This window comes from Schistocerca americana, unplaced genomic scaffold (assembly GCF_021461395.2).
Source record: "Schistocerca americana isolate TAMUIC-IGC-003095 unplaced genomic scaffold, iqSchAmer2.1 HiC_scaffold_178, whole genome shotgun sequence".
Lineage (NCBI taxonomy): Eukaryota > Metazoa > Arthropoda > Insecta > Orthoptera > Acrididae > Schistocerca > Schistocerca americana.
This window is the reverse complement of record NW_025725875.1, coordinates 130562-152419: the sequence shown is the minus strand read 5'-3', so window position 1 is coordinate 152419 and position 21858 is coordinate 130562. Positions and strand designations below refer to the sequence as shown.

General features: G+C 49.8%; 30 non-coding genes across 30 annotated transcripts; all 30 read right to left on the bottom strand.

Annotated features, from left to right (window-relative positions):
* Positions 1 to 80: 80 nt before the first annotated feature.
* Positions 81 to 162, bottom strand: Trnas-uga. The gene has a single exon. It is a non-coding gene; the product is annotated as a tRNA-Ser (tRNA).
* A 702-nt stretch (positions 163 to 864) lies between these two features.
* Trnas-cga lies at positions 865 to 946 on the bottom strand. The gene has a single exon. It is a non-coding gene; the product is annotated as a tRNA-Ser (tRNA).
* A 138-nt stretch (positions 947 to 1084) lies between these two features.
* Trnak-uuu lies at positions 1085 to 1157 on the bottom strand. Its single transcript has one exon. It is a non-coding gene; the product is annotated as a tRNA-Lys (tRNA).
* A 1182-nt stretch (positions 1158 to 2339) lies between these two features.
* Trnas-uga lies at positions 2340 to 2421 on the bottom strand. Its single transcript has one exon. It is a non-coding gene; the product is annotated as a tRNA-Ser (tRNA).
* Positions 2422 to 3123: 702 nt separating this feature from the next.
* On the bottom strand, positions 3124 to 3205 carry Trnas-cga. The gene has a single exon. It is a non-coding gene; the product is annotated as a tRNA-Ser (tRNA).
* Positions 3206 to 3343: 138 nt separating this feature from the next.
* Positions 3344 to 3416, bottom strand: Trnak-uuu. The gene has a single exon. It is a non-coding gene; the product is annotated as a tRNA-Lys (tRNA).
* Positions 3417 to 4598: 1182 nt separating this feature from the next.
* Positions 4599 to 4680, bottom strand: Trnas-uga. The gene has a single exon. It is a non-coding gene; the product is annotated as a tRNA-Ser (tRNA).
* A 702-nt stretch (positions 4681 to 5382) lies between these two features.
* Trnas-cga lies at positions 5383 to 5464 on the bottom strand. The gene has a single exon. It is a non-coding gene; the product is annotated as a tRNA-Ser (tRNA).
* A 138-nt stretch (positions 5465 to 5602) lies between these two features.
* Positions 5603 to 5675, bottom strand: Trnak-uuu. The gene has a single exon. It is a non-coding gene; the product is annotated as a tRNA-Lys (tRNA).
* Positions 5676 to 6857: 1182 nt separating this feature from the next.
* On the bottom strand, positions 6858 to 6939 carry Trnas-uga. Its single transcript has one exon. It is a non-coding gene; the product is annotated as a tRNA-Ser (tRNA).
* Positions 6940 to 7641: 702 nt separating this feature from the next.
* Trnas-cga lies at positions 7642 to 7723 on the bottom strand. The gene has a single exon. It is a non-coding gene; the product is annotated as a tRNA-Ser (tRNA).
* Positions 7724 to 7861: 138 nt separating this feature from the next.
* On the bottom strand, positions 7862 to 7934 carry Trnak-uuu. Its single transcript has one exon. It is a non-coding gene; the product is annotated as a tRNA-Lys (tRNA).
* A 1182-nt stretch (positions 7935 to 9116) lies between these two features.
* On the bottom strand, positions 9117 to 9198 carry Trnas-uga. Its single transcript has one exon. It is a non-coding gene; the product is annotated as a tRNA-Ser (tRNA).
* A 702-nt stretch (positions 9199 to 9900) lies between these two features.
* Trnas-cga lies at positions 9901 to 9982 on the bottom strand. The gene has a single exon. It is a non-coding gene; the product is annotated as a tRNA-Ser (tRNA).
* A 138-nt stretch (positions 9983 to 10120) lies between these two features.
* Positions 10121 to 10193, bottom strand: Trnak-uuu. The gene has a single exon. It is a non-coding gene; the product is annotated as a tRNA-Lys (tRNA).
* Positions 10194 to 11375: 1182 nt separating this feature from the next.
* Positions 11376 to 11457, bottom strand: Trnas-uga. The gene has a single exon. It is a non-coding gene; the product is annotated as a tRNA-Ser (tRNA).
* A 702-nt stretch (positions 11458 to 12159) lies between these two features.
* Trnas-cga lies at positions 12160 to 12241 on the bottom strand. Its single transcript has one exon. It is a non-coding gene; the product is annotated as a tRNA-Ser (tRNA).
* A 138-nt stretch (positions 12242 to 12379) lies between these two features.
* Trnak-uuu lies at positions 12380 to 12452 on the bottom strand. The gene has a single exon. It is a non-coding gene; the product is annotated as a tRNA-Lys (tRNA).
* A 1182-nt stretch (positions 12453 to 13634) lies between these two features.
* Positions 13635 to 13716, bottom strand: Trnas-uga. Its single transcript has one exon. It is a non-coding gene; the product is annotated as a tRNA-Ser (tRNA).
* Positions 13717 to 14418: 702 nt separating this feature from the next.
* Positions 14419 to 14500, bottom strand: Trnas-cga. Its single transcript has one exon. It is a non-coding gene; the product is annotated as a tRNA-Ser (tRNA).
* Positions 14501 to 14638: 138 nt separating this feature from the next.
* Trnak-uuu lies at positions 14639 to 14711 on the bottom strand. Its single transcript has one exon. It is a non-coding gene; the product is annotated as a tRNA-Lys (tRNA).
* A 1182-nt stretch (positions 14712 to 15893) lies between these two features.
* Positions 15894 to 15975, bottom strand: Trnas-uga. The gene has a single exon. It is a non-coding gene; the product is annotated as a tRNA-Ser (tRNA).
* A 702-nt stretch (positions 15976 to 16677) lies between these two features.
* On the bottom strand, positions 16678 to 16759 carry Trnas-cga. Its single transcript has one exon. It is a non-coding gene; the product is annotated as a tRNA-Ser (tRNA).
* A 138-nt stretch (positions 16760 to 16897) lies between these two features.
* On the bottom strand, positions 16898 to 16970 carry Trnak-uuu. The gene has a single exon. It is a non-coding gene; the product is annotated as a tRNA-Lys (tRNA).
* Positions 16971 to 18152: 1182 nt separating this feature from the next.
* On the bottom strand, positions 18153 to 18234 carry Trnas-uga. Its single transcript has one exon. It is a non-coding gene; the product is annotated as a tRNA-Ser (tRNA).
* Positions 18235 to 18936: 702 nt separating this feature from the next.
* Positions 18937 to 19018, bottom strand: Trnas-cga. Its single transcript has one exon. It is a non-coding gene; the product is annotated as a tRNA-Ser (tRNA).
* A 138-nt stretch (positions 19019 to 19156) lies between these two features.
* On the bottom strand, positions 19157 to 19229 carry Trnak-uuu. The gene has a single exon. It is a non-coding gene; the product is annotated as a tRNA-Lys (tRNA).
* A 1182-nt stretch (positions 19230 to 20411) lies between these two features.
* On the bottom strand, positions 20412 to 20493 carry Trnas-uga. The gene has a single exon. It is a non-coding gene; the product is annotated as a tRNA-Ser (tRNA).
* A 702-nt stretch (positions 20494 to 21195) lies between these two features.
* Positions 21196 to 21277, bottom strand: Trnas-cga. The gene has a single exon. It is a non-coding gene; the product is annotated as a tRNA-Ser (tRNA).
* Positions 21278 to 21415: 138 nt separating this feature from the next.
* On the bottom strand, positions 21416 to 21488 carry Trnak-uuu. Its single transcript has one exon. It is a non-coding gene; the product is annotated as a tRNA-Lys (tRNA).
* Between the last annotated feature and the right edge of the window lie 370 nt (positions 21489 to 21858).

Sequence of the window (21858 nt, the reverse complement as noted above, 5' to 3'; positions counted from 1 at the left end):
GCTGGTGACCCACGTGTTTAGTAGTGACGCAACTGCTAGGATGCAGCTGAACGTCCGCCTTTTGAGAGCGAGAAAATTTTCGCAGTCGGCAGGACTCGAACCTACGCTCCCAGAGGGAATCTGATTTCAAGTCAGACGCCTTAACCACTCGGCCACGACTGCCGGTGGCGGAAGCGACTCCCGACAACTGAAACCGCCATCTTTAGAAGCAATCTGATGGCAGAAAACGGCGTGGCCTCACTCTTTTCTGTAGGGTTTCCATTAGCCGTTACGAAAGTGTATTAATTTTCGCCCAGACAGGGACTTGAACCCAGGACCCTTTGGTTGAAAACCTAGCGCTCTACCGACTCAGCTATGCGGGCCCACGCACGAGCATTATCGTACAGCTGCGCGGTGCGCGAGTGATTCGTATGTCGTAATTACTGGCTTATGGCTCCAATGGCGACTTCACCGACTTCCCACTGACGCACCGCTGACGCTAGTTTTCTGTCGTCTTAAAACGAGCGACATACCTCCAAGCAGCTGCGAGATCTTAAGAAAAGAAACGCTGCACCACTGCTTTGGCCGCACTCGAGTGATGGAAATTGCGATTCTTAAAAAGAAAATGAAATGTTCGCTCTGTCCATCACTTTCGAGCACATCTGTGAACTCACGATCTCAGCGACGGCTTTCTGCAGTCCCAGCGTCAGTGTCAGTGTGAGGTGAACCGATAGCCACAGTAAGCAGCGGTCGTCGCGAAAACTCAGTATTCTTAAAACGGAAATTTTCGTCTTGTTGAGAATGGCGTCACTGGTTTGCACCCGCATTCGCCCACGCATGTCACATGTGTGCGAAAATGTTTGCTCCTCTGTACGCAAAATCGCACGCAGCCGGTAGGATTCGAACCTACGCTCCCAGAGGGAATCTGATTTCGAGTCAGACGCCTTAACCACTCGGCCACGACTGCCGTTAGCGCGGTGTTCTCCCGACACATGCAACTGCTACCGTTTAAAGCACTGTGGTGTCAGTAAACGGCGTAACTGCATTATTTTCCGTAGCGTTTCCACCGCTACCAGACGAATCGCTACCAAAGTGTTAAAATTTCCGCCTCGACGGGGACTTGAACCCTGGACCCTTAGGTTAAAAGCCTAATGCTCTACCAACTGAGCTATCCGGGCTCAGACGAGGCTGCAAAACCTCCCACAATGCACAACTATACATTGACTCATGTCCTTTACTGTTGTGCAATCGCTGTATGGGGCCGTTACTAATAAAACGTCGCCTACATGCTGTCTACAAACTTATCCCGCTAAGCTCGTAACACACTCTCGAAGACTGCTGGCACACGATGCAACAACAAATTGCACTAGTTGTTACGCCTCATACGTCGGAGCAGAGAATTTACGTGTTTTGTCGACACTCACTGGGCAATTGGAAAATTCACAAGCATTTCGAATGCAATGTTTCCCACGCTTTCGCTCATTTCACGGTTCCGTTGAAGACGTTCTTCACCACCTGACACAGAAAAAGGAATGCAGTCGGTAGGATATTTTTAATTCTTTTGCTTCTAGGGGAGTTAGTTGTCTAGTGAGTTCCTCTTATGGCATGCACTAGACAACCAGAACAGCTACAGGAGAGAGTCATTTTTGTTGTCAGCGGTAGTTGCATTATCACAAACGCAGAGTAATTCCATTGGCGTCGCATCAAAACGAATACCTGCCGAAACCCGGGATCGAACCAGGGACCTTTAGATCTTCAGTCTATTTCGGGTGACGTTGAAGGTTGCCATTTGCATGTGTTCGTTAACCTCTGCCTCGTTGCCAATTTCACAGTCACCTTCGTCTGATAAGACACAGGGGCGCTGAAAGGCGAGCAGCCGATGCAGTGAAGTTCCACACACATTTCTTCTTCTTCCGTCATCGTAACAAGCAAACATGTCGACTCGATTCGTGTAATATTGACTTCGCTGACGCTAGAAAACCCGTGCTATATCGATGCCAGGGGCAACTCGTGTGCGGAGAACGAGACACAAGAAGGAGTGAGTCTCTCCACCGTATGAGAGGCAGTATCTAGCAGATACACACGGTAAAACATACGACTTGCGTTAGCTCATAAATTGCTACACGTCATCGTCTGCAAGCTAAAATGGACACATCTGCACTGCCCAGTGAGGCGACACTTGTACTAACACCAGGTGGACGGCTGTGAGACGCGGAGATGAGCTGCGGCTTCTGGGCGCGACTGTAACGCTGCGCCCTGGATCAAATAGCACTGCACATTGCTGGTGACCCACGTGTTTAGTAGTGACGCAACTGCTAGGATGCAGCTGAACGTCCGCCTTTTGAGAGCGAGAAAATTTTCGCAGTCGGCAGGACTCGAACCTACGCTCCCAGAGGGAATCTGATTTCAAGTCAGACGCCTTAACCACTCGGCCACGACTGCCGGTGGCGGAAGCGACTCCCGACAACTGAAACCGCCATCTTTAGAAGCAATCTGATGGCAGAAAACGGCGTGGCCTCACTCTTTTCTGTAGGGTTTCCATTAGCCGTTACGAAAGTGTATTAATTTTCGCCCAGACAGGGACTTGAACCCAGGACCCTTTGGTTGAAAACCTAGCGCTCTACCGACTCAGCTATGCGGGCCCACGCACGAGCATTATCGTACAGCTGCGCGGTGCGCGAGTGATTCGTATGTCGTAATTACTGGCTTATGGCTCCAATGGCGACTTCACCGACTTCCCACTGACGCACCGCTGACGCTAGTTTTCTGTCGTCTTAAAACGATCGACATACCTCCAAGCAGCTGCGAGATCTTAAGAAAAGAAACGCTGCACCACTGCTTTGGCCGCACTCGAGTGATGGAAATTGCGATTCTTAAAAAGAAAATGAAATGTTCGCTCTGTCCATCACTTTCGAGCACATCTGTGAACTCACGATCTCAGCGACGGCTTTCTGCAGTCCCAGCGTCAGTGTCAGTGTGAGGTGAACCGATAGCCACAGTAAGCAGCGGTCGTCGCGAAAACTCAGTATTCTTAAAACGGAAATTTTCGTCTTGTTGAGAATGGCGTCACTGGTTTGCACCCGCATTCGCCCACGCATGTCACATGTGTGCGAAAATGTTTGCTCCTCTGTACGCAAAATCGCACGCAGCCGGTAGGATTCGAACCTACGCTCCCAGAGGGAATCTGATTTCGAGTCAGACGCCTTAACCACTCGGCCACGACTGCCGTTAGCGCGGTGTTCTCCCGACACATGCAACTGCTACCGTTTAAAGCACTGTGGTGTCAGTAAACGGCGTAACTGCATTATTTTCCGTAGCGTTTCCACCGCTACCAGACGAATCGCTACCAAAGTGTTAAAATTTCCGCCTCGACGGGGACTTGAACCCTGGACCCTTAGGTTAAAAGCCTAATGCTCTACCAACTGAGCTATCCGGGCTCAGACGAGGCTGCAAAACCTCCCACAATGCACAACTATACATTGACTCATGTCCTTTACTGTTGTGCAATCGCTGTATGGGGCCGTTACTAATAAAACGTCGCCTACATGCTGTCTACAAACTTATCCCGCTAAGCTCGTAACACACTCTCGAAGACTGCTGGCACACGATGCAACAACAAATTGCACTAGTTGTTACGCCTCATACGTCGGAGCAGAGAATTTACGTGTTTTGTCGACACTCACTGGGCAATTGGAAAATTCACAAGCATTTCGAATGCAATGTTTCCCACGCTTTCGCTCATTTCACGGTTCCGTTGAAGACGTTCTTCACCACCTGACACAGAAAAAGGAATGCAGTCGGTAGGATATTTTTAATTCTTTTGCTTCTAGGGGACTTAGTTGTCTAGTGAGTTCCTCTTATGGCATGCACTAGACAACCAGAACAGCTACAGGAGAGAGTCATTTTTGTTGTCAGCGGTAGTTGCATTATCACAAACGCAGAGTAATTCCATTGGCGTCGCATCAAAACGAATACCTGCCGAAACCCGGGATCGAACCAGGGACCTTTAGATCTTCAGTCTATTTCGGGTGACGTTGAAGGTTGCCATTTGCATGTGTTCGTTAACCTCTGCCTCGTTGCCAATTTCACAGTCACCTTCGTCTGATAAGACACAGGGGCGCTGAAAGGCGAGCAGCCGATGCAGTGAAGTTCCACACACATTTCTTCTTCTTCCGTCATCGTAACAAGCAAACATGTCGACTCGATTCGTGTAATATTGACTTCGCTGACGCTAGAAAACCCGTGCTATATCGATGCCAGGGGCAACTCGTGTGCGGAGAACGAGACACAAGAAGGAGTGAGTCTCTCCACCGTATGAGAGGCAGTATCTAGCAGATACACACGGTAAAACATACGACTTGCGTTAGCTCATAAATTGCTACACGTCATCGTCTGCAAGCTAAAATGGACACATCTGCACTGCCCAGTGAGGCGACACTTGTACTAACACCAGGTGGACGGCTGTGAGACGCGGAGATGAGCTGCGGCTTCTGGGCGCGACTGTAACGCTGCGCCCTGGATCAAATAGCACTGCACATTGCTGGTGACCCACGTGTTTAGTAGTGACGCAACTGCTAGGATGCAGCTGAACGTCCGCCTTTTGAGAGCGAGAAAATTTTCGCAGTCGGCAGGACTCGAACCTACGCTCCCAGAGGGAATCTGATTTCAAGTCAGACGCCTTAACCACTCGGCCACGACTGCCGGTGGCGGAAGCGACTCCCGACAACTGAAACCGCCATCTTTAGAAGCAATCTGATGGCAGAAAACGGCGTGGCCTCACTCTTTTCTGTAGGGTTTCCATTAGCCGTTACGAAAGTGTATTAATTTTCGCCCAGACAGGGACTTGAACCCAGGACCCTTTGGTTGAAAACCTAGCGCTCTACCGACTCAGCTATGCGGGCCCACGCACGAGCATTATCGTACAGCTGCGCGGTGCGCGAGTGATTCGTATGTCGTAATTACTGGCTTATGGCTCCAATGGCGACTTCACCGACTTCCCACTGACGCACCGCTGACGCTAGTTTTCTGTCGTCTTAAAACGATCGACATACCTCCAAGCAGCTGCGAGATCTTAAGAAAAGAAACGCTGCACCACTGCTTTGGCCGCACTCGAGTGATGGAAATTGCGATTCTTAAAAAGAAAATGAAATGTTCGCTCTGTCCATCACTTTCGAGCACATCTGTGAACTCACGATCTCAGCGACGGCTTTCTGCAGTCCCAGCGTCAGTGTCAGTGTGAGGTGAACCGATAGCCACAGTAAGCAGCGGTCGTCGCGAAAACTCAGTATTCTTAAAACGGAAATTTTCGTCTTGTTGAGAATGGCGTCACTGGTTTGCACCCGCATTCGCCCACGCATGTCACATGTGTGCGAAAATGTTTGCTCCTCTGTACGCAAAATCGCACGCAGCCGGTAGGATTCGAACCTACGCTCCCAGAGGGAATCTGATTTCGAGTCAGACGCCTTAACCACTCGGCCACGACTGCCGTTAGCGCGGTGTTCTCCCGACACATGCAACTGCTACCGTTTAAAGCACTGTGGTGTCAGTAAACGGCGTAACTGCATTATTTTCCGTAGCGTTTCCACCGCTACCAGACGAATCGCTACCAAAGTGTTAAAATTTCCGCCTCGACGGGGACTTGAACCCTGGACCCTTAGGTTAAAAGCCTAATGCTCTACCAACTGAGCTATCCGGGCTCAGACGAGGCTGCAAAACCTCCCACAATGCACAACTATACATTGACTCATGTCCTTTACTGTTGTGCAATCGCTGTATGGGGCCGTTACTAATAAAACGTCGCCTACATGCTGTCTACAAACTTATCCCGCTAAGCTCGTAACACACTCTCGAAGACTGCTGGCACACGATGCAACAACAAATTGCACTAGTTGTTACGCCTCATACGTCGGAGCAGAGAATTTACGTGTTTTGTCGACACTCACTGGGCAATTGGAAAATTCACAAGCATTTCGAATGCAATGTTTCCCACGCTTTCGCTCATTTCACGGTTCCGTTGAAGACGTTCTTCACCACCTGACACAGAAAAAGGAATGCAGTCGGTAGGATATTTTTAATTCTTTTGCTTCTAGGGGAGTTAGTTGTCTAGTGAGTTCCTCTTATGGCATGCACTAGACAACCAGAACAGCTACAGGAGAGAGTCATTTTTGTTGTCAGCGGTAGTTGCATTATCACAAACGCAGAGTAATTCCATTGGCGTCGCATCAAAACGAATACCTGCCGAAACCCGGGATCGAACCAGGGACCTTTAGATCTTCAGTCTATTTCGGGTGACGTTGAAGGTTGCCATTTGCATGTGTTCGTTAACCTCTGCCTCGTTGCCAATTTCACAGTCACCTTCGTCTGATAAGACACAGGGGCGCTGAAAGGCGAGCAGCCGATGCAGTGAAGTTCCACACACATTTCTTCTTCTTCCGTCATCGTAACAAGCAAACATGTCGACTCGATTCGTGTAATATTGACTTCGCTGACGCTAGAAAACCCGTGCTATATCGATGCCAGGGGCAACTCGTGTGCGGAGAACGAGACACAAGAAGGAGTGAGTCTCTCCACCGTATGAGAGGCAGTATCTAGCAGATACACACGGTAAAACATACGACTTGCGTTAGCTCATAAATTGCTACACGTCATCGTCTGCAAGCTAAAATGGACACATCTGCACTGCCCAGTGAGGCGACACTTGTACTAACACCAGGTGGACGGCTGTGAGACGCGGAGATGAGCTGCGGCTTCTGGGCGCGACTGTAACGCTGCGCCCTGGATCAAATAGCACTGCACATTGCTGGTGACCCACGTGTTTAGTAGTGACGCAACTGCTAGGATGCAGCTGAACGTCCGCCTTTTGAGAGCGAGAAAATTTTCGCAGTCGGCAGGACTCGAACCTACGCTCCCAGAGGGAATCTGATTTCAAGTCAGACGCCTTAACCACTCGGCCACGACTGCCGGTGGCGGAAGCGACTCCCGACAACTGAAACCGCCATCTTTAGAAGCAATCTGATGGCAGAAAACGGCGTGGCCTCACTCTTTTCTGTAGGGTTTCCATTAGCCGTTACGAAAGTGTATTAATTTTCGCCCAGACAGGGACTTGAACCCAGGACCCTTTGGTTGAAAACCTAGCGCTCTACCGACTCAGCTATGCGGGCCCACGCACGAGCATTATCGTACAGCTGCGCGGTGCGCGAGTGATTCGTATGTCGTAATTACTGGCTTATGGCTCCAATGGCGACTTCACCGACTTCCCACTGACGCACCGCTGACGCTAGTTTTCTGTCGTCTTAAAACGATCGACATACCTCCAAGCAGCTGCGAGATCTTAAGAAAAGAAACGCTGCACCACTGCTTTGGCCGCACTCGAGTGATGGAAATTGCGATTCTTAAAAAGAAAATGAAATGTTCGCTCTGTCCATCACTTTCGAGCACATCTGTGAACTCACGATCTCAGCGACGGCTTTCTGCAGTCCCAGCGTCAGTGTCAGTGTGAGGTGAACCGATAGCCACAGTAAGCAGCGGTCGTCGCGAAAACTCAGTATTCTTAAAACGGAAATTTTCGTCTTGTTGAGAATGGCGTCACTGGTTTGCACCCGCATTCGCCCACGCATGTCACATGTGTGCGAAAATGTTTGCTCCTCTGTACGCAAAATCGCACGCAGCCGGTAGGATTCGAACCTACGCTCCCAGAGGGAATCTGATTTCGAGTCAGACGCCTTAACCACTCGGCCACGACTGCCGTTAGCGCGGTGTTCTCCCGACACATGCAACTGCTACCGTTTAAAGCACTGTGGTGTCAGTAAACGGCGTAACTGCATTATTTTCCGTAGCGTTTCCACCGCTACCAGACGAATCGCTACCAAAGTGTTAAAATTTCCGCCTCGACGGGGACTTGAACCCTGGACCCTTAGGTTAAAAGCCTAATGCTCTACCAACTGAGCTATCCGGGCTCAGACGAGGCTGCAAAACCTCCCACAATGCACAACTATACATTGACTCATGTCCTTTACTGTTGTGCAATCGCTGTATGGGGCCGTTACTAATAAAACGTCGCCTACATGCTGTCTACAAACTTATCCCGCTAAGCTCGTAACACACTCTCGAAGACTGCTGGCACACGATGCAACAACAAATTGCACTAGTTGTTACGCCTCATACGTCGGAGCAGAGAATTTACGTGTTTTGTCGACACTCACTGGGCAATTGGAAAATTCACAAGCATTTCGAATGCAATGTTTCCCACGCTTTCGCTCATTTCACGGTTCCGTTGAAGACGTTCTTCACCACCTGACACAGAAAAAGGAATGCAGTCGGTAGGATATTTTTAATTCTTTTGCTTCTAGGGGAGTTAGTTGTCTAGTGAGTTCCTCTTATGGCATGCACTAGACAACCAGAACAGCTACAGGAGAGAGTCATTTTTGTTGTCAGCGGTAGTTGCATTATCACAAACGCAGAGTAATTCCATTGGCGTCGCATCAAAACGAATACCTGCCGAAACCCGGGATCGAACCAGGGACCTTTAGATCTTCAGTCTATTTCGGGTGACGTTGAAGGTTGCCATTTGCATGTGTTCGTTAACCTCTGCCTCGTTGCCAATTTCACAGTCACCTTCGTCTGATAAGACACAGGGGCGCTGAAAGGCGAGCAGCCGATGCAGTGAAGTTCCACACACATTTCTTCTTCTTCCGTCATCGTAACAAGCAAACATGTCGACTCGATTCGTGTAATATTGACTTCGCTGACGCTAGAAAACCCGTGCTATATCGATGCCAGGGGCAACTCGTGTGCGGAGAACGAGACACAAGAAGGAGTGAGTCTCTCCACCGTATGAGAGGCAGTATCTAGCAGATACACACGGTAAAACATACGACTTGCGTTAGCTCATAAATTGCTACACGTCATCGTCTGCAAGCTAAAATGGACACATCTGCACTGCCCAGTGAGGCGACACTTGTACTAACACCAGGTGGACGGCTGTGAGACGCGGAGATGAGCTGCGGCTTCTGGGCGCGACTGTAACGCTGCGCCCTGGATCAAATAGCACTGCACATTGCTGGTGACCCACGTGTTTAGTAGTGACGCAACTGCTAGGATGCAGCTGAACGTCCGCCTTTTGAGAGCGAGAAAATTTTCGCAGTCGGCAGGACTCGAACCTACGCTCCCAGAGGGAATCTGATTTCAAGTCAGACGCCTTAACCACTCGGCCACGACTGCCGGTGGCGGAAGCGACTCCCGACAACTGAAACCGCCATCTTTAGAAGCAATCTGATGGCAGAAAACGGCGTGGCCTCACTCTTTTCTGTAGGGTTTCCATTAGCCGTTACGAAAGTGTATTAATTTTCGCCCAGACAGGGACTTGAACCCAGGACCCTTTGGTTGAAAACCTAGCGCTCTACCGACTCAGCTATGCGGGCCCACGCACGAGCATTATCGTACAGCTGCGCGGTGCGCGAGTGATTCGTATGTCGTAATTACTGGCTTATGGCTCCAATGGCGACTTCACCGACTTCCCACTGACGCACCGCTGACGCTAGTTTTCTGTCGTCTTAAAACGATCGACATACCTCCAAGCAGCTGCGAGATCTTAAGAAAAGAAACGCTGCACCACTGCTTTGGCCGCACTCGAGTGATGGAAATTGCGATTCTTAAAAAGAAAATGAAATGTTCGCTCTGTCCATCACTTTCGAGCACATCTGTGAACTCACGATCTCAGCGACGGCTTTCTGCAGTCCCAGCGTCAGTGTCAGTGTGAGGTGAACCGATAGCCACAGTAAGCAGCGGTCGTCGCGAAAACTCAGTATTCTTAAAACGGAAATTTTCGTCTTGTTGAGAATGGCGTCACTGGTTTGCACCCGCATTCGCCCACGCATGTCACATGTGTGCGAAAATGTTTGCTCCTCTGTACGCAAAATCGCACGCAGCCGGTAGGATTCGAACCTACGCTCCCAGAGGGAATCTGATTTCGAGTCAGACGCCTTAACCACTCGGCCACGACTGCCGTTAGCGCAGTGTTCTCCCGACACATGCAACTGCTACCGTTTAAAGCACTGTGGTGTCAGTAAACGGCGTAACTGCATTATTTTCCGTAGCGTTTCCACCGCTACCAGACGAATCGCTACCAAAGTGTTAAAATTTCCGCCTCGACGGGGACTTGAACCCTGGACCCTTAGGTTAAAAGCCTAATGCTCTACCAACTGAGCTATCCGGGCTCGGACGAGGCTGCAAAACCTCCCACAATGCACAACTATACATTGACTCATGTCCTTTACTGTTGTGCAATCGCTGTATGGGGCCGTTACTAATAAAACGTCGCCTACATGCTGTCTACAAACTTATCCCGCTAAGCTCGTAACACACTCTCGAAGACTGCTGGCACACGATGCAACAACAAATTGCACTAGTTGTTACGCCTCATACGTCGGAGCAGAGAATTTACGTGTTTTGTCGACACTCACTGGGCAATTGGAAAATTCACAAGCATTTCGAATGCAATGTTTCCCACGCTTTCGCTCATTTCACGGTTCCGTTGAAGACGTTCTTCACCACCTGACACAGAAAAAGGAATGCAGTCGGTAGGATATTTTTAATTCTTTTGCTTCTAGGGGAGTTAGTTGTCTAGTGAGTTCCTCTTATGGCATGCACTAGACAACCAGAACAGCTACAGGAGAGAGTCATTTTTGTTGTCAGCGGTAGTTGCATTATCACAAACGCGGAGTAATTCCATTGGCGTCGCATCAAAACGAATACCTGCCGAAACCCGGGATCGAACCAGGGACCTTTAGATCTTCAGTCTATTTCGGGTGACGTTGAAGGTTGCCATTTGCATGTGTTCGTTAACCTCTGCCTCGTTGCCAATTTCACAGTCACCTTCGTCTGATAAGACACAGGGGCGCTGAAAGGCGAGCAGCCGATGCAGTGAAGTTCCACACACATTTCTTCTTCTTCCGTCATCGTAACAAGCAAACATGTCGACTCGATTCGTGTAATATTGACTTCGCTGACGCTAGAAAACCCGTGCTATATCGATGCCAGGGGCAACTCGTGTGCGGAGAACGAGACACAAGAAGGAGTGAGTCTCTCCACCGTATGAGAGGCAGTATCTAGCAGATACACACGGTAAAACATACGACTTGCGTTAGCTCATAAATTGCTACACGTCATCGTCTGCAAGCTAAAATGGACACATCTGCACTGCCCAGTGAGGCGACACTTGTACTAACACCAGGTGGACGGCTGTGAGACGCGGAGATGAGCTGCGGCTTCTGGGCGCGACTGTAACGCTGCGCCCTGGATCAAATAGCACTGCACATTGCTGGTGACCCACGTGTTTAGTAGTGACGCAACTGCTAGGATGCAGCTGAACGTCCGCCTTTTGAGAGCGAGAAAATTTTCGCAGTCGGCAGGACTCGAACCTACGCTCCCAGAGGGAATCTGATTTCAAGTCAGACGCCTTAACCACTCGGCCACGACTGCCAGTGGCGGAAGCGACTCCCGACAACTGAAACCGCCATCTTTAGAAGCAATCTGATGGCAGAAAACGGCGTGGCCTCACTCTTTTCTGTAGGGTTTCCATTAGCCGTTACGAAAGTGTATTAATTTTCGCCCAGACAGGGACTTGAACCCAGGACCCTTTGGTTGAAAACCTAGCGCTCTACCGACTCAGCTATGCGGGCCCACGCACGAGCATTATCGTACAGCTGCGCGGTGCGCGAGTGATTCGTATGTCGTAATTACTGGCTTATGGCTCCAATGGCGACTTCACCGACTTCCCACTGACGCACCGCTGACGCTAGTTTTCTGTCGTCTTAAAACGATCGACATACCTCCAAGCAGCTGCGAGATCTTAAGAAAAGAAACGCTGCACCACTGCTTTGGCCGCACTCGAGTGATGGAAATTGCGATTCTTAAAAAGAAAATGAAATGTTCGCTCTGTCCATCACTTTCGAGCACATCTGTGAACTCACGATCTCAGCGACGGCTTTCTGCAGTCCCAGCGTCAGTGTCAGTGTGAGGTGAACCGATAGCCACAGTAAGCAGCGGTCGTCGCGAAAACTCAGTATTCTTAAAACGGAAATTTTCGTCTTGTTGAGAATGGCGTCACTGGTTTGCACCCGCATTCGCCCACGCATGTCACATGTGTGCGAAAATGTTTGCTCCTCTGTACGCAAAATCGCACGCAGCCGGTAGGATTCGAACCTACGCTCCCAGAGGGAATCTGATTTCGAGTCAGACGCCTTAACCACTCGGCCACGACTGCCGTTAGCGCGGTGTTCTCCCGACACATGCAACTGCTACCGTTTAAAGCACTGTGGTGTCAGTAAACGGCGTAACTGCATTATTTTCCGTAGCGTTTCCACCGCTACCAGACGAATCGCTACCAAAGTGTTAAAATTTCCGCCTCGACGGGGACTTGAACCCTGGACCCTTAGGTTAAAAGCCTAATGCTCTACCAACTGAGCTATCCGGGCTCGGACGAGGCTGCAAAACCTCCCACAATGCACAACTATACATTGACTCATGTCCTTTACTGTTGTGCAATCGCTGTATGGGGCCGTTACTAATAAAACGTCGCCTACATGCTGTCTACAAACTTATCCCGCTAAGCTCGTAACACACTCTCGAAGACTGCTGGCACACGATGCAACAACAAATTGCACTAGTTGTTACGCCTCATACGTCGGAGCAGAGAATTTACGTGTTTTGTCGACACTCACTGGGCAATTGGAAAATTCACAAGCATTTCGAATGCAATGTTTCCCACGCTTTCGCTCATTTCACGGTTCCGTTGAAGACGTTCTTCACCACCTGACACAGAAAAAGGAATGCAGTCGGTAGGATATTTTTAATTCTTTTGCTTCTAGGGGAGTTAGTTGTCTAGTGAGTTCCTCTTATGGCATGCACTAGACAACCAGAACAGCTACAGGAGAGAGTCATTTTTGTTGTCAGCGGTAGTTGCATTATCACAAACGCAGAGTAATTCCATTGGCGTCGCATCAAAACGAATACCTGCCGAAACCCGGGATCGAACCAGGGACCTTTAGATCTTCAGTCTATTTCGGGTGACGTTGAAGGTTGCCATTTGCATGTGTTCGTTAACCTCTGCCTCGTTGCCAATTTCACAGTCACCTTCGTCTGATAAGACACAGGGGCGCTGAAAGGCGAGCAGCCGATGCAGTGAAGTTCCACACACATTTCTTCTTCTTCCGTCATCGTAACAAGCAAACATGTCGACTCGATTCGTGTAATATTGACTTCGCTGACGCTAGAAAACCCGTGCTATATCGATGCCAGGGGCAACTCGTGTGCGGAGAACGAGACACAAGAAGGAGTGAGTCTCTCCACCGTATGAGAGGCAGTATCTAGCAGATACACACGGTAAAACATACGACTTGCGTTAGCTCATAAATTGCTACACGTCATCGTCTGCAAGCTAAAATGGACACATCTGCACTGCCCAGTGAGGCGACACTTGTACTAACACCAGGTGGACGGCTGTGAGACGCGGAGATGAGCTGCGGCTTCTGGGCGCGACTGTAACGCTGCGCCCTGGATCAAATAGCACTGCACATTGCTGGTGACCCACGTGTTTAGTAGTGACGCAACTGCTAGGATGCAGCTGAACGTCCGCCTTTTGAGAGCGAGAAAATTTTCGCAGTCGGCAGGACTCGAACCTACGCTCCCAGAGGGAATCTGATTTCAAGTCAGACGCCTTAACCACTCGGCCACGACTGCCGGTGGCGGAAGCGACTCCCGACAACTGAAACCGCCATCTTTAGAAGCAATCTGATGGCAGAAAACGGCGTGGCCTCACTCTTTTCTGTAGGGTTTCCATTAGCCGTTACGAAAGTGTATTAATTTTCGCCCAGACAGGGACTTGAACCCAGGACCCTTTGGTTGAAAACCTAGCGCTCTACCGACTCAGCTATGCGGGCCCACGCACGAGCATTATCGTACAGCTGCGCGGTGCGCGAGTGATTCGTATGTCGTAATTACTGGCTTATGGCTCCAATGGCGACTTCACCGACTTCCCACTGACGCACCGCTGACGCTAGTTTTCTGTCGTCTTAAAACGATCGACATACCTCCAAGCAGCTGCGAGATCTTAAGAAAAGAAACGCTGCACCACTGCTTTGGCCGCACTCGAGTGATGGAAATTGCGATTCTTAAAAAGAAAATGAAATGTTCGCTCTGTCCATCACTTTCGAGCACATCTGTGAACTCACGATCTCAGCGACGGCTTTCTGCAGTCCCAGCGTCAGTGTCAGTGTGAGGTGAACCGATAGCCACAGTAAGCAGCGGTCGTCGCGAAAACTCAGTATTCTTAAAACGGAAATTTTCGTCTTGTTGAGAATGGCGTCACTGGTTTGCACCCGCATTCGCCCACGCATGTCACATGTGTGCGAAAATGTTTGCTCCTCTGTACGCAAAATCGCACGCAGCCGGTAGGATTCGAACCTACGCTCCCAGAGGGAATCTGATTTCGAGTCAGACGCCTTAACCACTCGGCCACGACTGCCGTTAGCGCGGTGTTCTCCCGACACATGCAACTGCTACCGTTTAAAGCACTGTGGTGTCAGTAAACGGCGTAACTGCATTATTTTCCGTAGCGTTTCCACCGCTACCAGACGAATCGCTACCAAAGTGTTAAAATTTCCGCCTCGACGGGGACTTGAACCCTGGACCCTTAGGTTAAAAGCCTAATGCTCTACCAACTGAGCTATCCGGGCTCGGACGAGGCTGCAAAACCTCCCACAATGCACAACTATACATTGACTCATGTCCTTTACTGTTGTGCAATCGCTGTATGGGGCCGTTACTAATAAAACGTCGCCTACATGCTGTCTACAAACTTATCCCGCTAAGCTCGTAACACACTCTCGAAGACTGCTGGCACACGATGCAACAACAAATTGCACTAGTTGTTACGCCTCATACGTCGGAGCAGAGAATTTACGTGTTTTGTCGACACTCACTGGGCAATTGGAAAATTCACAAGCATTTCGAATGCAATGTTTCCCACGCTTTCGCTCATTTCACGGTTCCGTTGAAGACGTTCTTCACCACCTGACACAGAAAAAGGAATGCAGTCGGTAGGATATTTTTAATTCTTTTGCTTCTAGGGGAGTTAGTTGTCTAGTGAGTTCCTCTTATGGCATGCACTAGACAACCAGAACAGCTACAGGAGAGAGTCATTTTTGTTGTCAGCGGTAGTTGCATTATCACAAACGCAGAGTAATTCCATTGGCGTCGCATCAAAACGAATACCTGCCGAAACCCGGGATCGAACCAGGGACCTTTAGATCTTCAGTCTATTTCGGGTGACGTTGAAGGTTGCCATTTGCATGTGTTCGTTAACCTCTGCCTCGTTGCCAATTTCACAGTCACCTTCGTCTGATAAGACACAGGGGCGCTGAAAGGCGAGCAGCCGATGCAGTGAAGTTCCACACACATTTCTTCTTCTTCCGTCATCGTAACAAGCAAACATGTCGACTCGATTCGTGTAATATTGACTTCGCTGACGCTAGAAAACCCGTGCTATATCGATGCCAGGGGCAACTCGTGTGCGGAGAACGAGACACAAGAAGGAGTGAGTCTCTCCACCGTATGAGAGGCAGTATCTAGCAGATACACACGGTAAAACATACGACTTGCGTTAGCTCATAAATTGCTACACGTCATCGTCTGCAAGCTAAAATGGACACATCTGCACTGCCCAGTGAGGCGACACTTGTACTAACACCAGGTGGACGGCTGTGAGACGCGGAGATGAGCTGCGGCTTCTGGGCGCGACTGTAACGCTGCGCCCTGGATCAAATAGCACTGCACATTGCTGGTGACCCACGTGTTTAGTAGTGACGCAACTGCTAGGATGCAGCTGAACGTCCGCCTTTTGAGAGCGAGAAAATTTTCGCAGTCGGCAGGACTCGAACCTACGCTCCCAGAGGGAATCTGATTTCAAGTCAGACGCCTTAACCACTCGGCCACGACTGCCGGTGGCGGAAGCGACTCCCGACAACTGAAACCGCCATCTTTAGAAGCAATCTGATGGCAGAAAACGGCGTGGCCTCACTCTTTTCTGTAGGGTTTCCATTAGCCGTTACGAAAGTGTATTAATTTTCGCCCAGACAGGGACTTGAACCCAGGACCCTTTGGTTGAAAACCTAGCGCTCTACCGACTCAGCTATGCGGGCCCACGCACGAGCATTATCGTACAGCTGCGCGGTGCGCGAGTGATTCGTATGTCGTAATTACTGGCTTATGGCTCCAATGGCGACTTCACCGACTTCCCACTGACGCACCGCTGACGCTAGTTTTCTGTCGTCTTAAAACGATCGACATACCTCCAAGCAGCTGCGAGATCTTAAGAAAAGAAACGCTGCACCACTGCTTTGGCCGCACTCGAGTGATGGAAATTGCGATTCTTAAAAAGAAAATGAAATGTTCGCTCTGTCCATCACTTTCGAGCACATCTGTGAACTCACGATCTCAGCGACGGCTTTCTGCAGTCCCAGCGTCAGTGTCAGTGTGAGGTGAACCGATAGCCACAGTAAGCAGCGGTCGTCGCGAAAACTCAGTATTCTTAAAACGGAAATTTTCGTCTTGTTGAGAATGGCGTCACTGGTTTGCACCCGCATTCGCCCACGCATGTCACATGTGTGCGAAAATGTTTGCTCCTCTGTACGCAAAATCGCACGCAGCCGGTAGGATTCGAACCTACGCTCCCAGAGGGAATCTGATTTCGAGTCAGACGCCTTAACCACTCGGCCACGACTGCCGTTAGCGCGGTGTTCTCCCGACACATGCAACTGCTACCGTTTAAAGCACTGTGGTGTCAGTAAACGGCGTAACTGCATTATTTTCCGTAGCGTTTCCACCGCTACCAGACGAATCGCTACCAAAGTGTTAAAATTTCCGCCTCGACGGGGACTTGAACCCTGGACCCTTAGGTTAAAAGCCTAATGCTCTACCAACTGAGCTATCCGGGCTCAGACGAGGCTGCAAAACCTCCCACAATGCACAACTATACATTGACTCATGTCCTTTACTGTTGTGCAATCGCTGTATGGGGCCGTTACTAATAAAACGTCGCCTACATGCTGTCTACAAACTTATCCCGCTAAGCTCGTAACACACTCTCGAAGACTGCTGGCACACGATGCAACAACAAATTGCACTAGTTGTTACGCCTCATACGTCGGAGCAGAGAATTTACGTGTTTTGTCGACACTCACTGGGCAATTGGAAAATTCACAAGCATTTCGAATGCAATGTTTCCCACGCTTTCGCTCATTTCACGGTTCCGTTGAAGACGTTCTTCACCACCTGACACAGAAAAAGGAATGCAGTCGGTAGGATATTTTTAATTCTTTTGCTTCTAGGGGAGTTAGTTGTCTAGTGAGTTCCTCTTATGGCATGCACTAGACAACCAGAACAGCTACAGGAGAGAGTCATTTTTGTTGTCAGCGGTAGTTGCATTATCACAAACGCAGAGTAATTCCATTGGCGTCGCATCAAAACGAATACCTGCCGAAACCCGGGATCGAACCAGGGACCTTTAGATCTTCAGTCTATTTCGGGTGACGTTGAAGGTTGCCATTTGCATGTGTTCGTTAACCTCTGCCTCGTTGCCAATTTCACAGTCACCTTCGTCTGATAAGACACAGGGGCGCTGAAAGGCGAGCAGCCGATGCAGTGAAGTTCCACACACATTTCTTCTTCTTCCGTCATCGTAACAAGCAAACATGTCGACTCGATTCGTGTAATATTGACTTCGCTGACGCTAGAAAACCCGTGCTATATCGATGCCAGGGGCAACTCGTGTGCGGAGAACGAGACACAAGAAGGAGTGAGTCTCTCCACCGTATGAGAGGCAGTATCTAGCAGATACACACGGTAAAACATACGACTTGCGTTAGCTCATAAATTGCTACACGTCATCGTCTGCAAGCTAAAATGGACACATCTGCACTGCCCAGTGAGGCGACACTTGTACTAACACCAGGTGGACGGCTGTGAGACGCGGAGATGAGCTGCGGCTTCTGGGCGCGACTGTAACGCTGCGCCCTGGATCAAATAGCACTGCACATTGCTGGTGACCCACGTGTTTAGTAGTGACGCAACTGCTAGGATGCAGCTGAACGTCCGCCTTTTGAGAGCGAGAAAATTTTCGCAGTCGGCAGGACTCGAACCTACGCTCCCAGAGGGAATCTGATTTCAAGTCAGACGCCTTAACCACTCGGCCACGACTGCCGGTGGCGGAAGCGACTCCCGACAACTGAAACCGCCATCTTTAGAAGCAATCTGATGGCAGAAAACGGCGTGGCCTCACTCTTTTCTGTAGGGTTTCCATTAGCCGTTACGAAAGTGTATTAATTTTCGCCCAGACAGGGACTTGAACCCAGGACCCTTTGGTTGAAAACCTAGCGCTCTACCGACTCAGCTATGCGGGCCCACGCACGAGCATTATCGTACAGCTGCGCGGTGCGCGAGTGATTCGTATGTCGTAATTACTGGCTTATGGCTCCAATGGCGACTTCACCGACTTCCCACTGACGCACCGCTGACGCTAGTTTTCTGTCGTCTTAAAACGATCGACATACCTCCAAGCAGCTGCGAGATCTTAAGAAAAGAAACGCTGCACCACTGCTTTGGCCGCACTCGAGTGATGGAAATTGCGATTCTTAAAAAGAAAATGAAATGTTCGCTCTGTCCATCACTTTCGAGCACATCTGTGAACTCACGATCTCAGCGACGGCTTTCTGCAGTCCCAGCGTCAGTGTCAGTGTGAGGTGAACCGATAGCCACAGTAAGCAGCGGTCGTCGCGAAAACTCAGTATTCTTAAAACGGAAATTTTCGTCTTGTTGAGAATGGCGTCACTGGTTTGCACCCGCATTCGCCCACGCATGTCACATGTGTGCGAAAATGTTTGCTCCTCTGTACGCAAAATCGCACGCAGCCGGTAGGATTCGAACCTACGCTCCCAGAGGGAATCTGATTTCGAGTCAGACGCCTTAACCACTCGGCCACGACTGCCGTTAGCGCGGTGTTCTCCCGACACATGCAACTGCTACCGTTTAAAGCACTGTGGTGTCAGTAAACGGCGTAACTGCATTATTTTCCGTAGCGTTTCCACCGCTACCAGACGAATCGCTACCAAAGTGTTAAAATTTCCGCCTCGACGGGGACTTGAACCCTGGACCCTTAGGTTAAAAGCCTAATGCTCTACCAACTGAGCTATCCGGGCTCGGACGAGGCTGCAAAACCTCCCACAATGCACAACTATACATTGACTCATGTCCTTTACTGTTGTGCAATCGCTGTATGGGGCCGTTACTAATAAAACGTCGCCTACATGCTGTCTACAAACTTATCCCGCTAAGCTCGTAACACACTCTCGAAGACTGCTGGCACACGATGCAACAACAAATTGCACTAGTTGTTACGCCTCATACGTCGGAGCAGAGAATTTACGTGTTTTGTCGACACTCACTGGGCAATTGGAAAATTCACAAGCATTTCGAATGCAATGTTTCCCACGCTTTCGCTCATTTCACGGTTCCGTTGAAGACGTTCTTCACCACCTGACACAGAAAAAGGAATGCAGTCGGTAGGATATTTTTAATTCTTTTGCTTCTAGGGGAGTTAGTTGTCTAGTGAGTTCCTCTTATGGCATGCACTAGACAACCAGAACAGCTACAGGAGAGAGTCATTTTTGTTGTCAGCGGTAGTTGCATTATCACAAACGCAGAGTAATTCCATTGGCGTCGCATCAAAACGAATACCTGCCGAAACCCGGGATCGAACCAGGGACCTTTAGATCTTCAGTCTATTTCGGCTGACGTTGAAGGTTGCCATTTGCATGTGTTCGTTAACCTCTGCCTCGTTGCCAATTTCACAGTCACCTTCGTCTGATAAGACACAGGGGCGCTGAAAGGCGAGCAGCCGATGCAGTGAAGTTCCACACACATTTCTTCTTCTTCCGTCATCGTAACAAGCAAACATGTCGACTCGATTCGTGTAATATTGACTTCGCTGACGCTAGAAAACCCGTGCTATATCGATGCCAGGGGCAACTCGTGTGCGGAGAACGAGACACAAGAAGGAGTGAGTCTCTCCACCGTATGAGAGGCAGTATCTAGCAGATACACACGGTAAAACATACGACTTGCGTTAGCTCATAAATTGCTACACGTCATCGTCTGCAAGCTAAAATGGACACATCTGCACTGCCCAGTGAGGCGACACTTGTACTAACACCAGGTGGACGGCTGTGAGACGCGGAGATGAGCTGCGGCTTCTGGGCGCGACTGTAACGCTGCGCCCTGGATCAAATAGCACTGCACATTGCTGGTGACCCACGTGTTTAGTAGTGACGCAACTGCTAGGATGCAGCTGAACGTCCGCCTTTTGAGAGCGAGAAAATTTTCGCAGTCGGCAGGACTCGAACCTACGCTCCCAGAGGGAATCTGATTTCAAGTCAGACGCCTTAACCACTCGGCCACGACTGCCAGTGGCGGAAGCGACTCCCGACAACTGAAACCGCCATCTTTAGAAGCAATCTGATGGCAGAAAACGGCGTGGCCTCACTCTTTTCTGTAGGGTTTCCATTAGCCGTTACGAAAGTGTATTAATTTTCGCCCAGACAGGGACTTGAACCCAGGACCCTTTGGTTGAAAACCTAGCGCTCTACCGACTCAGCTATGCGGGCCCACGCACGAGCATTATCGTACAGCTGCGCGGTGCGCGAGTGATTCGTATGTCGTAATTACTGGCTTATGGCTCCAATGGCGACTTCACCGACTTCCCACTGACGCACCGCTGACGCTAGTTTTCTGTCGTCTTAAAACGATCGACATACCTCCAAGCAGCTGCGAGATCTTAAGAAAAGAAACGCTGCACCACTGCTTTGGCCGCACTCGAGTGATGGAAATTGCGATTCTTAAAAAGAAAATGAAATGTTCGCTCTGTCCATCACTTTCGAGCACATCTGTGAACTCACGATCTCAGCGACGGCTTTCTGCAGTCCCAGCGTCAGTGTCAGTGTGAGGTGAACCGATAGCCACAGTAAGCAGCGGTCGTCGCGAAAACTCAGTATTCTTAAAACGGAAATTTTCGTCTTGTTGAGAATGGCGTCACTGGTTTGCACCCGCATTCGCCCACGCATGTCACATGTGTGCGAAAATGTTTGCTCCTCTGTACGCAAAATCGCACGCAGCCGGTAGGATTCGAACCTACGCTCCCAGAGGGAATCTGATTTCGAGTCAGACGCCTTAACCACTCGGCCACGACTGCCGTTAGCGCGGTGTTCTCCCGACACATGCAACTGCTACCGTTTAAAGCACTGTGGTGTCAGTAAACGGCGTAACTGCATTATTTTCCGTAGCGTTTCCACCGCTACCAGACGAATCGCTACCAAAGTGTTAAAACTTCCGCCTCGACGGGGACTTGAACCCTGGACCCTTAGGTTAAAAGCCTAATGCTCTACCAACTGAGCTATCCGGGCTCGGACGAGGCTGCAAAACCTCCCACAATGCACAACTATACATTGACTCATGTCCTTTACTGTTGTGCAATCGCTGTATGGGGCCGTTACTAATAAAACGTCGCCTACATGCTGTCTACAAACTTATCCCGCTAAGCTCGTAACACACTCTCGAAGACTGCTGGCACACGATGCAACAACAAATTGCACTAGTTGTTACGCCTCATACGTCGGAGCAGAGAATTTACGTGTTTTGTCGACACTCACTGGGCAATTGGAAAATTCACAAGCATTTCGAATGCAATGTTTCCCACGCTTTCGCTCATTTCACGGTTCCGTTGAAGACGTTCTTCACCACCTGACACAGAAAAAGGAATGCAGTCGGTAGGAT